We start from the raw sequence: 16,451 nt of genomic DNA on the forward strand, positions 1-16,451 counted from the left end.
ACTGAGATTAGCCAAACCTGCCTCCTTATCCAGCTGTATACCATAAGCTCTTTTTCCTTGTTTATCTGTATGTGATCACCTCTCCCCAGCTCAGCTGTATGCAATAACCCTGCCTCACTGTTCAGCTCTATGTAATAAGCACTCTGAGCTTAGAGGACAGGGTGGCTGTGATTTCTCCATGGGAGAGCCTAGACCACAGCTCTCTCTCTCTCTCTCTCTCTCTCTCTCTCTCTCTCTCTCTCTCTCTCTCTCTCTCTCACTCTCACTCTCTCTCTCTCTGTGTGTGTTTGTGTGTGTGTGTGTGTTTGTGTGTGTGTGTGTGTGTTTATATTTTCTTTATGCCCTTTCAGTTCAATCAGGTCAAGTCCCTGGAGTGATACTCAATACAGAACTGATCATACAGAACTACTCAGAAGTCCTCAAAAACAAAACAACAACAAGACATATCCTCTCTTTCTTGCACCTTGGATTATCATTTGATCATTCCAGTGAATTCTCCCTCTTTTCCTATGCTTTATTTCCAATTTCTACTTTCTCTGAGAGGCATTCCTTAGCCTTCCCCATTCTGAGGGCATCCTGTTGAACTCATGTAATGCGCTGTGATGCCCCCACTGTGACCTATCTCTTTCATTTCCACTACTCTGTGAGCAGAGTTGTACTTCATTGTTATCACAATGTTAATGTCTTAGTCAGTGTTCTGTTGCAGTGAGGTGACACCATGACCAAGGCAACTCTTATACACAAAAGTATTTAATTGAGACTTGCTTAGAGGTCAGGAGGTTTAGTCCACTATAATCATGATAGGAAGCATGGCAGCACACAGGCAGAAATGACACTTGAGAAGTAGCTAAGATCTACATCCTGACCCACTGACACACAGAGAGAGACTCTAGGCTTGAAATGGGCTTTTAAAACCTCAATGCCCAGCCCAGTGACACTTCCTCCAACAAGGTCTCATCTCCCAATCCTTTCAGTAGTGTCCCTCCCTGGTCAACAGGCATTCAAATCTATGGGCCTATGGGGGCCATTCTTATCCAAACCACCACAATTAGTATCTAACACAATGTTTGCTATATTGCAGGCAGCTAAGAGATGTGTATTTAGAGAATATGTTTGGCTTCTGAAAAATAAAGCAACAAAAATCTTTTCTTTTCTTTTGGTAACAGCAAACAAACAAAAATTTCTCAACCAAGTTCCTAAATTCCAAGTGCTATTTGTTGGCACAACCCGTTGCTGCAGCTCCCAAGAAATACCCCACTTCTTTTTCTTGCACGTTTTAAGGAGAAAACACTTTTTAGCTCTAAACAACTAAAGATTAAATTCATTTTCTGTGAACCTTTGGTTAAATAATTCACTTTGGCATGTTTTAGATTAAAAAAAATATTAAGATATAGACTGCATAAGGTAATTTTTAGGACACCATAAGAACTTTGTGAGACATATTTATATCACTCTGTACAAAAAGAAATAGGAACCCGGGTATGGAACACACACCTGTTACAGCAGCACACAGGAAGCTGAGGCAGAAAGGTACTGAGACTGAAGCCAGCCTTAGTCCATAGAGTGATTTTGGCCACTCTGAGTTAGACAGTAAGACTCTGTTTCTAGAAAAAAGAAAGAAAGGATAAATCAGAGTTTTCTGAAAGGCCTTTTGACTCATGAAGTATGATCTCTTAACACCAATGATTTTGGTTGAATCCAAGATAGAAGATAAGACATGAAAGAATGTGTGTGTGTGCTTGCTTCCTTTATGTGATTCATCTATCAACAGATTTTATATTCCATCATTAGAAAAGGCCTCCCTCCAGCTACATCAGTACAGAGAAGTAGCTACCATGGCCAGTCCATCTCATGTGCTTTCTAAGAAAATGTTGGTGGTTTATTCAATCTGTTTTTCACATAGAAGAATGATTCATTTTTTTAAAGATTTATTTGTGTGTGTGTGTGTGTGTGTGTGTGTGTGTGTGTGTGTGCAAGTTTTCCTTCATGCACACATGTGCACCACATACTTGCAGTGCCCACAAAGGCCAAAAGGTAGCTTTGGATTGCCTAGAACTAGAGTTACAGACAGCTCTGAGCTGGCATGTGAGTGCAGGAAAATGAATCCAGACTCTTTGTGTAAGCAGCAAGTGCTCCTAACCACTGAGCCATTTCTCTGGCCCAATAAGGGTTTTTTTAGGAGGAAGAAACAGGCATAAAATGAGACAGCTGACTGTAAATTTCACCATATTAAAGATGTGCTTCCCTGGGTTAATTTTCTTTTAGAGGAAAGCAGGCTATCCTCATGCCTCCTTTTATACATTCAAAGAGTTGTGGAGCCCCTTCCCTGCTTAGGGACTGAGGACTCCAAACAAGCTATGTCCTTGTCCTCACAGTACTTAACAGAAGGTGTTGTACATATTTTTAGAAAAAGAATATAATTACAGAAGGTAATAAGCACCAGAAGATGATTAAGACTCTAGTATTATGCACTATGTGTTATTCACTTTCAATAATCTATTGCTGTGTATTCTTCCAACACTGATATATGCATATTTGCCCTTCCTAATGACATCTAAGCAGATTGTCTTAAATGCTTCTATACACACAACACACTTTCTTTAGATTTGTCATGGCATAGTAATAAATCCATTTTGCAATGTGATTCAGTGTACCTATATAAACTTATAACAAGTTTCATAAAACCATACCTACTGTTGCTATATCTGTATCACCTTGTATTTTCTATTTGTAATATATTACTAAAAGTAACTCCAAAAACCCTATAATGAGCAAAACATGTGTGATGGTAATAAAGGATCTTATGTCTGGAGTACAACATGGAATTTAAACTGAGGATTTGTGACAGCAAATCTTTGTTGTCAGCTTGACAGGATTTGGAATCAACTGAAACCCAAGCCTCTGGACAGTCTATTTTCTTAATCAAATTATTTTAATCAGAAAGACCCATGCTAAATCTGGGTGGCACTTTTTGGTGGCAGCTTAGATAAAAAAAAAAAAAGCATGAAAAAATAAAACTTTTTATTTTTGCCTGCTTACCTTCATTCTTGCTGGCAAGTTCATGTATCATACTGCTGCTGTGCTTCTTCATTGACATTAGAACCAGCCTTCTTCAGACTGCAGTGTAAACTGAAGACCATCAGTGCTCCAAGAATCCTCCAGGCCTTCAAAGCCAGATGGAGACTGCTGAGATCTCCAGCCTCATGGACTTAGTAACTACAGGATCCTCATCCTTTCCAGTATGAGAGAGCAACTGCTGGACTACCCAGATTATATTGTGTAAGCCTATCTAATAAAGCTCCTTATAATTAATATTTCTTCATTCTGTTAGCTATGCTCCTTTAGAGAACCCTGACTAATACAGGGAGTGACTCAGGTTTAAATTTATATTCACTCTCTACTAAGCCTTGAACAATTTAATCAACCTGTTCATCCTCTCTAAGCCTCAATGACCTTGTACTAAGAGGAATGAAAGTTAATTTATCTACCTATTGAAGAGAATAAGAAATATGACTGTGAAAATATTATAAGCCAAAGAATGAAATAAATGTTATAATTTTTAACCTAGCCAAAGAAGTTAAAAATAACACTTGAAAGAAAAATAAAAACTTATTGAACTGTGGTCAGATTAGCAAACAATGAGTAGAGAGAACTTCAAGTTAAGTCAATAGACATCTCAGACCCACTAAATGAATTATTTCATGGGATAGGGTAATATTAGAATGTGTTACCAAAATAATATTTTTTATTTGTTTACCAAAGAGAATACCACCCTTTCTATTGAAATGTAGCTAAGGTATGTTCCACACCAATCCACCCAAGAGGAAAATAGAAAATACTATTTTTGAGATCTTACCAAATCATATAATACTACAGGTGAAGTCACATAAATAAAGCTGGAATGACTATTTCAGTCAAAGCTCTTTCCAGTGCTGTGTCCAGAAGGTTGAAACAACCCTGACTGCTTACAGGGGTATATTGAGCATCTCAATGAAGTTGGTTGGATTAACCCACTGTCATTCTACTGTATGTGTGTCTTAGTCAGTATTCTATTGCTGTGAAGAGACACCATGATCAAGGCAATTCTTTTAAGAGAAAGGACTTAATTGGGGCTTGCTTTCATTTTCAGAGGCTCAGTCCATTCTCATCATGGAGGGAACATGGCGGCACACAGGCAGAAGTGCTGCTGGAGAAGTAGCTGAGAGTTCTACAACTGGATCCACAAACAGCAGAAAGAGAGAACCACTGGGCCTGGCTTGGGCCTTTGAAACCTCAGAGCCATCCCCAGTGATGAGTTCCTCCAACTAGGTCACACTTCCTAATCCATCTCAAGCAGTGCCACTCCCTGAGGACTAGGCATTCAAATCTGTGAGCCTATGGGGCCATTCTTATTCAAATCGCCACAAGGTGCCTCCCTGGCTGCAGAGTCAACCACAATTTCACCTTCTCTCTACCTTGACCTTTAGGTTAGGGTCTGCCACAGGGAGATATTCAATGCCCTTTAGCAAGGTGAGTTCAATAGACCCAATCTCAAACCTTCCAGGACCATAATCTTAATCAAATCTTTCATCCAAAATACTTATGTGAATCCCAGGTTCACCTAGTAGAGGCAGGATGTCTACAGAGTACCAAAAGGAGTAAGAGATTTGACTTCTATAGATTTTTTTTTTTCGTAGTCATCTAGAAGTTGTAGTGAATAAGCATAAAAACCTTCCATCCACAAAGCATGGTAAAAGCTCATATTCCTCAAATTCTGAGGTGGTTCAATAGCAAGGGGAAAAAAACAAATCTACATAACAGCTTGTTCCTGAATCTGGTCCTAAAGAGAAATGATACTAGGGATGGATCCCCCCCCCCCGAGATTTGTGACTCCTACCACTGAGATTCTGATAGACAGGCATTAGCCTTATGGACCTGCTACTAGGGTTGAACAAATAACTGAATGAAATGAATACAGTTGCACTGTATGCACTGAATTAAATAGACAAATGGCCAGGGTTCAGTACAGAGCTATATGATGCATAAGTAATCAGAGACAGAGACTGTATGTTCGTTCAGCTGGAAACAAATGCTGACTCCCATTAAAGTTTCAGCAGGAATGTTGATCCATGTCACAAAATGTTTTATCAAATTCTCAGGCAGCCAGATCAATCAGCCTGTGGCTTTCTTCTGTCATTTGTGGGCAATCCAAGGGAATCCTTATTGCCTTAAGAGCTTTTGCAGTTCACATGTAGAGTGATGGCAAGCATTTCTTTCTGCTCAGGTAGCTGGATTCCTAGCATCAGACTTATGGTACCAGGCTACTGTATCAGTAGTATCGACTGTCAGTAACTCTAATTCTGCCATGACTCTGAGGAACTCTAGACAGATTGTCATTTCCCAATCTGTATATTCACAGTGGTAGGACAAAGATCACACATGTTACTATATTTCAAAGACCATTTCAATCTGAGCTCTGAAATCCTTTTGCCTACTCAGGTCCTCACCTCACACTTGAGTCCTTGCATATAGCAAACCATTTACTGCCTACGGTGGAATATGTCCTACTACATCTCTGGAAACAATTAAGCTAATGACTGCTTTTCTGATACACTCTACCTTTCTCTCTTTTCTGCCTAGAGGACATTTGCTTATTTTCACTCCCTGACTCAAACAAACATTATCTACTCTCTGAGTTATTACCCTCTTGTCAAGAATTCACAGCATTTTCAATATATTCTAGTATATAGAAAGAAGCCCACATCTCCCATAGAATTGAGTCTCTGTTGAACCCTACACAAACTGACATATGAACTGGTACAAGAGTAATTTAAGTAAATACTTTTATCTCTTTTTCCCAAAGTAGAGTAAATGCACTAGAGCAATTCACAAGGGACAAAAATGAAAGTAAAAGCACATCTATCTGACTGGATACCAACAAGGATGTCAGGAAGTTAAGCTTTTCCTTTCTTTCTGAGTGACTGACTTGTGCTTGAATGTGGCTACTGTCAGACGACAGAATCATCTTCTTTAATGTAAGGGTCCCTACTTATGACACAAGAATGAACTCTTACTCTTTTGATACTGATTTTAATGCAAACCTGTTGGAGTCAACTAGGTTTCCTAGTGGCTGTACCCAGCAATACTGCATAAGAGGTTGATGGGACCACAGGCCTGAGTATCAGGTGTTTTAAGGGTTTACACTTGACTGTAACTAGCAAGTGGGAGGTCCTTTGCTCTACCCCTTGGCATTGTTATAAATAGACCTTTGGAATAAAGCTCTGGACCAGTGGATAAGGATCCAGGCCCACCCAAGCTTATCCTATGTTTTCTTTCTGTTTCTCTCTCCCTCTATTTCTAACTAAGTATCTTATCCCTCATTCCTCAAGAGTCCCTGGGGTAAATAATTGTGGGGACTAGTCCCCCACACAAACCTACAATTTTCTTCATATTCTCAGTAATACATAATATACAACAAAAATTACAGACCATAATTTAGATATTATTTAGGCAGCCCAGGAAAAATTCATGTGTTTCATTTTGTTGACAAAATATATATGAGTAAAAGGGGCAGGGGAAATATAGGAATCACTTTCAAGTACTGTTTTGTTCAATGTGAAGCTGTACATTTTCACTATCATAACAAAAGTTAATAAAAAGCTAGTCCCTGTTAAATGTTCCATCTAGCATTGTTGTGTCTGCTCCTGGGGTTCAGGTACTCTGATAAATCAGCATAAGTGATTAAGTAATTAAGAAAGAAGAAATTTGAATCCACAATACTTGATAATTTGGGTGGTTTACACAATGATTTCTGTAGGACCTTAATGGAAAGCATTTCCTATCAAGGGCAGGAAAGGTTTCTCAGAAGACTTGGGAAAGGGGTAGTGTTTCAACTAAAAGGCAAGATGACAAATGGACATTGAACTTAATTCAGAAAATTAAAGTTGGGACAAGATAGGTATATTGGGGATGGAGAGTGCTTGCTACTCTTGCAGAAGACCTGAGGTCAGTTTCTAGCATTCATTTAAGTAGCCAGCAACTGCCGGTGACTCCAGTACTAGTGGGTCTGACACCCTTCTCGGCCTTTCTAGCACCCACACTTAGTGGCACTACACACACACAGACACACACACACACACACAGACACACACACACACACAGACACACACACACACACTCACACACACACACACACACAGACACACACACACACACACACTCTCACACACACACTCACACACACACTCACGCTCACACACACACTCACACACACACACACACTCTCACACACGCACACTTACACTCACACACACACTCACACTCACACACACACTCACACTCACACACACACACACACTCACACACACACTCACACACACACACTCACACACACACAGACACACACACACACTCACTCACACTCACACACACACACTCACACTCACACACACTCACACACACACTCACTCACACACACACACTCACACACTTTAAAATAAATTAAATATAAAAAAATAGAAAGTCTAAGTTGAGGACCATGTAGGTCCATTTCCTGATTCACATTGTGTCTCGGTCTCCGCTCTAGTACCGTGAGGATAATAAGATCTGCCTATCCTCTGTCCCTCGCATACTTGCAGTATTCAAACAAGAGATAATAGAGACAAATATTTTCCAAATTATAAACCACCATACTGTGGGACATGGAATATTGTTACAAGTAGTCAAGCATATGTAATAGTTTATGGCAAAGAATACATTATTTTCCTCAGTTTGTTTTGTTGTCTTGACTCTCAGCAATCAATCCAACTTTCTCTGTGTTCAGTTAACTATGTTTCTCACAGTTTCTCATACAGAAAGTTTTACATGTAACCAGCACAAGATAAACAAGCTGGCCTAGAAAGGGCCACGTGAAAGAAAAGTAACTTTGTTCTCTCCAGAAGTAACCCTGCTTTCTCCTTAAGGATTCTCCCAGAAGTGGACCATTTTCCCATGATTTTTCCCTCTCAAAAACATGAACCCTGAACTCTCTGCATCTGTCCCAGAGTACACAATTCAAAATAACAGGTCCTCTTGGGAAGTAGTAGATACTGCATTGCACATTTGAGAAGAAAACGGTTATCAAATATAACATTTAAGGTGCTGTATGCTGTAAGGATCGGGGGATTTGGGCTTTGTGTTTCAGCTTCACTGGTGACACTGCTCTCTGAGCAAGCACATGCAGTGATGTGGTGTGTCTGCCCCATGTCTGTACCAAGCAGGAGTTTTATCATAAGTAAGGAATCTTTAAGTGAGCCCCAGAGACAGTGTATGTATTGTGTTTAGAGGAAGGGGTGAAAATTCATCCAAGCTATGTAATTTTTTTTTTTTTTTTTTTTTTTTTTGGTTTTTCAAGACAGGGTTTCTCTTGTGTAGCTTTGCGCCTTTCCTGGAACTCACTTGGTAGCCCAGGCTGGCCTCGAACTCACAGAGATCCGCCTGCCTCTGCCTCCCGAGTGCCAAGCTATGTAATTTAAAAGATTTTCATGCTGTTTGTGGGAAGCTATAAACTTAAATTCTGTTGTCCACATTAAAGAAAAAATGGTTCTGGTAAAGAAAGATGGATTTAAAACAGGGATTACACGTGGAATGAACTTAAGTGATCCAGGAGTGCAGATAAGATAATGACCATCACCCAGCATGTCTGAGGAACTACACATTAGTCTGTATTTACAGAGAAGCACTCTTCGGGAATTCTGAGTTACACATCCATTCATAGTAATCATTTAGTTCTTTTTATTATGTAGTCTTTCTATCTCTCCTTGTCAGTTCCCAAATGCCTCCTGTTAAAGAAGAATTACAATCAGTCCTTATGTTAAAACAAATCATAAACTTGAGGGTAGAGAAAGGACAAATGAAACTGGGTATATAATAAAAAGGAGATATATGAACCAAGATTTCATTGTGTGCATTTTGTTTGTGCTACTGGGACCAGAATAAATAAGCAAAAACAAAACCACAAACAATTTTGACTTTAGGCAACTCTGCAGGGCAGTCTTCTGGTCTACCCTGTGCTTTCAGTAGCCTGTTCTTTGTCTCCCTACTCTTTGGAATATACTTTCAATGTAACACTGCCTAAAATGCTATTTCCTTTAGAACCCGACCCATGCTTGACAACAATGAGCTTTTGCAAACGCTGGTGTAAGGAATTAAGCTCTCTAGGAAATTGCTTTTAACCATAGTTTAGCATTTTACACTATTCATGTGTTTCAAGGTTGTCGTTTATAGTTGTGTCAGATTACCCCACCACTCAAGCACCATGCTCCAACCATTTAGAATCCCCAGTGATACTTGGTATATTATTGGTATCCAGTGATCACTCATTGTGTTAGCTGTAAACACAGTCTACATACAACTGAGAGCCCTACAGCTGTGACTAGCCCATATGTCAATAGTGTAGCAGAGACCAGGATCCTAGAACCAGACCAATGATTCTTTGTGATGAATGCCTACATGTAAAGATGTGTGGAGAAAGGGTTTTACTGCATGACTCACTGTGTCATACCAAAGCTCCCATGACAAGATTTTCCCTTCCTTTTTTCTCTTAAATTTTATTGTGTTTTATTTGGGGAGGGGAGTTGCAGAGGCAGACGGCAGATATGAGGAGATGCATGATGTGAAAGACAAAGAATGAGAAAAAAGAAATTGGTTTCCGTTTTGAGGTGTGTGCCTAATTCTCCTCCCCCCTCTCTCTCTGTATGTCTGTCTCTCCCTTCTTTCCTCCCTCCCTCTGTCGTGTGTGTGTGTCTGTGTGTGTGTGTGTGTGTGTGTGTGTGTGTGTGTGTGTGTGTGTGCTGGGGTTTAAACTTAGGGTCTGTACATATTAGATAAGTGTTGTACCCCTAAGTGATATCCCAAGCCCCAAAGTCAGTACTTTTAATCACATCACAAGATGTAGAAACAGCAGAACAAAGCTCTCTTCATCTCTGGTACCAAGAAAGAATGTTTTCTCTCAAAACTGAAATCAGGGTCTTAGAGGTAAAGACATGAACTCTGATAGACCCTGCTGTGGACCCAGACCATGATCAATTAATTTAAAGGGGTCCAGTTTCCAATTGTCTCCTATAATTTATAAGGTTGAAGGAGTGATTTATTATGAGATGATATTAGATTTGTTTTTCCTGCATATCAAAATGGAATTTAGAAGAAAATGAAAATTCCAGTTTTATAAAAGTATCAAACTATCTGTCCTAACATTCAGGAAATGGCTAAAGTGGGTTCAAACTCTTTATGGGTTTATCAGTCTTTGGAAAACTTTAGTTTTCTTGGAGGACATTATAATCTTCTCAAGGATTATTACATAGATCAGAATTGAATCTGAGATTCAGGTTACAGTCTCTGCCAATAGAAGTTACTTTGCATTTGACCTCTAATGATATTAATGGGTGTGTTGTGACTGTCCATAACTTGATTTACACAGGTTCCATGAGTCATTACTTCTGTAGTCCTGCCCTTCACCCACTTCTGTAACCCTTATTGGGCCTTTCCCTCTTTAGCCTTTTCTTGTCTTTTAAAATTCAGCTAAAATCTTTTCTCCTTGGCCAACAGTGCTTCTAAAGTGGTTTTTCTCACAGTTCTATCATCTGCTTCATACTGAGTCACAGCAAATGTCATGATCAAATGTGAGAAGCCCTTAGCTTATGGTCTAGGTTATGATCTGTGGCACAGGTATAGTCTCCCATTCAGGGTTTATCACCAGCACTTTGTATACTCCCTGGTACATAGAAGACATTTGGCATCCAACTAATATCTACTCAGTGGTTAAAAAGTCTTGAACTTCCAGAGCAAGATCACTTGGATGAAAAGGGGGACAGTAAGCGTCCTGAAAGTCTCTTGAAATGTGGCAGAGGAACCAATGACAGACATGCAATGAACAGAGGTCTGGCAGAGACAGTCTTTACAAGAAACCTAACAGCCCAGAGGCAGTTGATGCTGTGGGATGTTCTGTATGTCAAATGTGTTGCTCTGATTGGTTAATAAATAAAACACTGATTGGTCAGTAGCCAGGCATGTGGCAACTTATAGATTAATAGAAATGGGTTAATTTAAGATATGAGAACAGCTAGCAAGAAGCCTGGGCCATTAGGCCAAACAGTTTAAATTAAAAAAAAAAAAGGTAAGAGATACTTGTGTCCCATATCAAAAGAGACCTCTGGTGTGGGACAGAGAAAAACCAGTATTTTTATTTAAAGCAGGTTGATTATAAATGTGATCTCTTTCTAAAGAAGAAAAGGGGATATAGTATAGATATGAAAGGATAAAAGGATAGATTAATGAACCTACTTTTAAAGAGCAACTTGTTTGAAATGTTTTACATTGCTATGGATTTTAGTTTATTGATACAAATTTAGAGTTGATTTTATTATAATATATATATATATACACTCTCGTTTGAGGTATTATGTTTATGTAACTCATTTAGATTGTAATGGATAATTAAGAAATACAGATTAATAATTAGTCTTCTATAATAGTCAAATTTGTAGCATGTTAGTTAAGTTTTCTAGGTATGCATAGATATATTTCAGATAGATAGGTAATCTTCAAATGCTTCAAAGAATTACAAAATATGGCATTTAAAATATTTTTAAAAATTTAGACTTTCTGGACAGTAAGACATGTCTGCTCCTGGCAGCACCGATTTACTTCAGAGAGGAGGATGGGCATCGAAGACACTCCATATGGAGTTTATCTTCACCTTGGCAAAAATAGCCATTTGCGCAAGAAACTGTTCTTGCGTGGACTGCTTGATCGACTGGACATGCAGGACCCATAGGAAGGTAACCACTGAACTTTGCTTGACAAAAGTTCCTACTTCAGGTTCCTACTTCTCAGAGGAAACTGCCAGACATTCTACAGGACACAGAGAGAAGTGACTGAGAGACTCTAGGCCTGTGGGCTGAAGACAAATGCCCCAACTTTACAAAGGAACATCAGGTGACTGTCCAGGCTGTCAGCTGTCTCTGTCTACCCTGTAAGACTCCCAAATGTTGCTTACATCCTTCTCCTGTTTCTCAGGTAATATTATATCATTCTGAGGTCTTTGATGTAGTTGAAGACTAGTTATAATTTTCCTTAGTTATGATAAAAGATAAGTTAGATATGAAACCTTAGACTCACAAATATAAGATAGATAGGGTATCTTCTTTAATTTTGCCAAATACAAATAGACTAGTTATTATAAATGGACTAGATATTGTAACTGTAATTCTTGCTTGATAATTGTTTTGTTATCTGTAACTTTACTATGTGAAAGTTAAAACCTTCCTTTTTCAAAAAAAAGACAAGGGGAAGTGCTGTGGGATGGTCTGTATGTCAAATGTGTTGCTCTGATTGGTCAATAAATAAAACACTGATTGGCCAGTAGCCAGGCAGGAAGTATAGGCGGGACAAGCAGAGAAGAGAATTCTGGGAGGTGGAAGGCTGAGGAGAGAGATGCTGCCAGCCACTGCCATGAGAAGATGTTTAAGATACTGGTAAGCCACGAACCACATGGCAACTTATAGATTAATAGAAATGGGTTAATTTAAGATATAAAGACAGCTAGCAAGAATAGTCTATAAGAATAGCTTAAGCCATTAGGCCAAACAGTTTAACTAATATAAGTCTCTGTGTGTTTACTTGGTTGGGTATGAGCGGCTGTGGGACTGGCGGGTGACAGAGATTTGTCCTGACAGTGGGCCAGGCAGGACTGGAAAACTCTAGCTGCAAGCTGACTGTCTTAAGAGCACTGAGCATTCCACAGTGAAGTAAGAAGACTTGGAGTTCAAGATTTCTCTGGGGCAGTATGGTCAGACAAAAAAAAAAAATTGTTGAGTAAAGAGATAGTGCACATAGGTATAGTGAAATTGATAGGAAATTAATACAATGTTCAAAAGATGGTGGCTTTGACTAGAAAACAGATCCAAAAGTTATTTGGAAGATAAAATCATTGGGTATTCGTGTCTTATTTAAATACATTCAGTAATATTTATTGAATGAGTAAAGAATTAAAACAGAAAGGGTAATTTATAATTACTTATTTTTATGTATCTGAAAATGCAAACATTGTCAGAAGCTTAGCTTAATAGAAGATGTCTTACTTGAGAGAGAGAGAGACAGAGAGACAGAGAGACAGAGAGACAGAGAGAGAGAGACAGAGAGACAGAGAGACAGAGAGACAGAGAGACAGAGACAGAGACCGACCGAGCTGCCTTTTACATTAGATTGGGGCTTCTTTAGTCTAAGTTTCTGCTGTCCTGTTCATACTCTCCAGTGATTTCTACTTCAGAAGCTTACCTGATGCTTTGCTTTTGTTAGCCATGGGAGTTGCCTGGGCATGTTTTGTTTTGTTTTTTAATTTTTCTTCGCAAGTGATGTCTCAGCTCCATGAATGAGATATAGCTTTTATTCTTTTTTTTTTTTTTGGGGGGGGGGGGTTTCGAGACAGGGTTTCTCTGCATAGCTTTGTGCCTTTCCTGGAGATCACTTGGTAGCCCAGGCTGGCCTCGAACTCACAGAGATCCTCCTGGCTCTGCCTCCCGAGTGCTGGGATTAAAGGCGTGCGCCACCACCGCCCGGCTAACAGCTTTTATTCTTTGTAGGTTTCAGACCTCCTTATGTCCCATCCCCTGGCCCCTCTACAATACAGATGTTATGTTCAGAGCTTTCTTTCATTACAATTAAAAACAATTGGGAGGGGTGGGAAAGGAGAGAGGAAGAGGCAAACAGTGTAATTATACTTTAATTAAACAATGATTTAAGAGAAACTTCACCGTCATTGTCTTTAGACATACCCCATGTCCATTATTGTGACATTGTCTGCTAATAGGTTTTGAACATAAAGAATAACAAAGAGGATGGGAATGGCTTAATTGAGAAAATGTTTGCTTCCAAGCATAAAAACCTAAGTTTTATCTCCAGCACCCACATAAAAAGCTGGTCAAGGTGATATATACTTGTAATCACAGCACTGGGAAGCAGAGACAGGAGCAACTCTTGGTTCTCTGACCAGACAGTCTAGTCTAATTGGTGTGCTCCCAGCCAATGAGAAAACTTGTCAAAAAGGGAATAGATAGTATTCCTGAGGATGACATCCAAAGTTGTCCTCCATTAACCATGCACACATGAACTCATTTATGAGCATTATTGTATATACACATATATATGCACACAAGCACTATTTTTTAAAAAATATAACAAAAAAGAAACATTGAAAACCTCCTCACCAGATGCACTACAAGCACTGTTCTCAACATTCTCTTAGGAAACTTTAAATACTCTTGTCTAGAAGCATGGATTTTGATTTAGTCAAGAAATTGGATCTGTATCTTTAAACTCAAGTGCACTGATCAAATAAATGAGATTGCATTGCAAGATTATGTCTGTGCTGCATGGACTAAGAGCACGATGAAAAGGAGGACACATACTTAGAGAAGGAAATGGAGTTGAATTCCATCTCCATTGAAAGCACTTACTAATTTATGAGAAAGTCAGTGGGAAGGCTCATCCTTTGGATGTATACCCAAGATGCCCTAAATCTTCCCACAAAGATACTTGCACATCCATGTTTACAACTGAACAGTTCACAGTTGTTAAGCAATGAAATCTGCCTCAACATCCATTAACAAATGGATAAAGAAAATGTGATGCATATATACAATAAAACTTTATTCAGGCCGGGTGGTGGTGGCGCACGCCTTTAATCCCAGCACTTGGGAGGCAGAGCCAGGAGGATCTCTGTGAGTTCGAGGCCAGCCTGGTCTACCAAGTGAGTTCCAGGAAAGGCGCAAAACTGCACAGAGAAACCTTGTCTCGAAAAACCAAAAAAAAAACTTTATTCAAATGTAAAGAAAATTGAAATCGTGACATTTTCAGAAAAACAGGTTGAACTGAAAGCCATTTTGTTAAATGAAATGAGGTAGACTCAGAAACTCAGAAAGACAAATATGTGTTTTCTTTTACAAGCAAATCTTAGAATTTACTCTGTGTGTGTGTGTGTGTGTGTGTGTGTGTGTGTGTGTGTGTGTGTGTGTGTGTGTGTTAAGAGGCGTGGGTCACAAAACTACAAAGGGAATAATGACAAGGGAAGAAGAGATCATAACGAAGATGAAAGAGGAAAAAAGAGAGGGTAATGGAATTAATTTGATATGAAGGCAAATATCTCAGGGTTGTTATGGCACAGAAGTGATGTGGGGGAGGGTACCAGCAAGACAGAGACAGACCAGGGAAGAAAAGTAAGAAGAGGAGGATGAATAAGATCAAATGATCTACAAAAGTGCTCTAAAAATGTATTACTTTGTGTGCTAACTTAAAATAAATAAGAATTGGTTTCATGATACTACATGTCAATCCTTAGGCATAGTCCCCAAAACATAATAAATTTATAATAAATTATACAATCCTATCACTATTTTTCACTAAGGCCTCTCACCTTTATAATGAAATTAGGACCAGTGTGTATATAGTCATATGGTTTGCTGTTTTCAGCATTGCCATCACTGTCTTCCTCTGCCATTACCATGATTTTCTTTCCAAAGGAATGCAATAGTTTTGTAATATTTCATCTGTGGGGGACCTTCCCCGACCTTGCCCTGGGCACTCTTGAGGAGAGAGGGAGAAGAAAATATCAGGTAGAAAGAGAGACCCAGGTGATGAGAAGAAAGACAGAAACACAGGATAGCTTCAGGAGGACCTGGGTCAATACCAAATGGCCCAGAACTTTATTCAAAAGTGCTTTTTATAACAATGTGGGTGGGGGGGGAGGCAAAAGACATACCCCCTTTCTAGATACAGCCAAGTATAAACCCTTCCAAACACCTGGTACCCAGGCCTGTGGCCCAATCATCCCCTTACACAGCCATACAAGGTAAAGCAAGCTCAGATTCTCTGATCCTGAGTAATTTAGGCCCCCACATTCATCTTGTGAGTACACCTCATAATGTAAACCATTTCCTTTACTATTGGACATTGGCAGTGTTTTCATGTAATAATCAAAGCAGGCCATAGCTATCACCAAATGAAAACTATTTTCAATGTCTTTGAATAGAATCAGGATGCATCATTGGGAGTAAGTTTGGAGGAACCAATGGCTAAGCCATTGTTGGATTCATGTGTGGGGAGATGGTATATGTGTGTATGGTGTATGTGCACATGTGTATACAGGTACATGAGCCCATATGCACACAGAGGGCAGACAATGATGTTGGATATCCTGTTCTATCACTCATGGCTTTATTCATTAGGGCAACATCTGTCATTGAACATGGAGCTAGTCAATTGCCTATCAAGCCCCACCAATTGTCATTTCTCTGCTCTCCAAACAATAGACATACCAGGATTATTACATGGCTTTTGGGGACCCAAACTCAGGTCTTCAGGTTTTCACAGCAAGTGCACTTACCCATTGAGACATCTCTCCAGCCCAAGAACCTTGATTTACACTATCAACTTGTTCT

The sequence above is a fragment of the Peromyscus maniculatus genome, chromosome 6 (genome assembly GCF_049852395.1).
Source record: "Peromyscus maniculatus bairdii isolate BWxNUB_F1_BW_parent chromosome 6, HU_Pman_BW_mat_3.1, whole genome shotgun sequence".
Taxonomy (NCBI): domain Eukaryota; kingdom Metazoa; phylum Chordata; class Mammalia; order Rodentia; family Cricetidae; genus Peromyscus; species Peromyscus maniculatus.